Below are 1,608 nucleotides of genomic sequence, written 5' to 3' on the forward strand. Positions count from 1 at the left end.
AAGCCGCCGACGAACGAATGGATCCGGGTCAAACGGAACCGTTCGACACTCGAAGAGTGGATTCACAAATGCCGCGCGTTACTTGCACAAGTAAGAATCCTCGTGCAGAAGGCCGAGGAATTGAAGAAAGAAAGAGTGGCCAAAAAGCCGCCATCAACCCGTCAAGTGTGGAGGTCGAAACAGCCTCCAACCAAAGTTCCACCTCCGGTGAATCAACCAAAGTCGCCGGTAATCCCAATAGCTTCTCCGGAAGATCATGCAGAATCATCCCGAAGGAAGAAGCCAGTCTTGGAGCGCCTCGGTCCGATTCCCGACGAGAGAGGCAAAGCTCCTGTCCAAGATCATTTGGGATCGATGAAAAAGCCCCGGATGACGCAACATGCTGGGGGTCGCCGTTACCCTCAACATGACAAAGAGACCAGGGCAGTTATGCGCACCAACTTGCGCATTGAAGTCCAGGAGCCCGCCGAGAACTCACGCCCAAAAAGGCATGTTTCGAGGCGCGTGACTTTCGAAAGCCCTAAGAAGGCAATTCTCCCTCAGAAGGAAACATTATCGTCTGATGACGATAATGTTATACCTGAGAAGTCGTGCCAACACACGATAGGTTACTCCGATCGTCAAGCAGACGAGTTGTACTATCATGCTGGGGGTACGAATAAAACCAGGAAAAGGAGTCCCCGAGAACAGGAAACTCAGTGCCCCTGTTCCAAACTCATTCGGGCAGTATTGTCTGAATGCAGCTGCATCAAGGCGGTCCCCGAACGAGTTTTGGTTTTCGAAAGACTCAGTACTAAAACGCCGAAACTAAGGCCTAGGCATTTCCGACGAAGAAGAACGGTGGCTGAAGAGGGAGAATTTCCGAGGGTCACCACCAACATGACCAGCAGAGGGACATCGGCGCGGGACAATCTCGAATCGATTCTGAAAGCATCCCGGCCTAGAACCCGTCTGCAGTCCGGAACCATCAAGCGAGCAACCTATGGTAGGGTTCGGACAAAACTCCCTTCAGAAGATGAAGAATCTGATGCCGGCTCCGCAGTCGCATCAGATAATACGGTATCCAGCGAGGGACAACCCCGCGAGGCACTTATGATAAGTGCGGAGCAAGTGGCCAAAATGCTTGAAGACGCCTTAGCTAAGCAACAGGAAACCTTCAGGTTCGAAATGCAGATGGCCATGCAGAACATGAGAGAAATGCATGACCAACAAATCCAAGCATTGACGAACCAGCAAGGCGAGCCAAGTCGTCGTAACCCGGTTAATCTGGAAGACGAAGACACTAATGCGAATGAGACGCATAATGCTAATAATCCTCCCGTCAATGCAGGGGGTGGTAACGAGAATGCTAGTGAAAACACAGATGAAAATCTGAAATTTAAAAATCTCGAGAGCAAAATCAATACATTGATTTCCGCTCAAGAGATGAAAAAGACGGGTATTCCTTGTCCATACCCAAGAGAGTGGGAATCAATCCCATATCCGGTGAAGTTCAACCTAATTAACTTCACGCCGTTTAATGGGATGGATTCACCCACCCAGCATTTGATTTACTTCAAATCGCACTTGGGGGTAATCTTCGGTAATGAGCCTCTGATGGTGCGGTCA

Source organism: Asparagus officinalis, chromosome 2 (assembly GCF_001876935.1).
Source record: "Asparagus officinalis chromosome 2, Aspof.V1, whole genome shotgun sequence".
In the NCBI taxonomy this organism is placed as follows: domain Eukaryota; kingdom Viridiplantae; phylum Streptophyta; class Magnoliopsida; order Asparagales; family Asparagaceae; genus Asparagus; species Asparagus officinalis.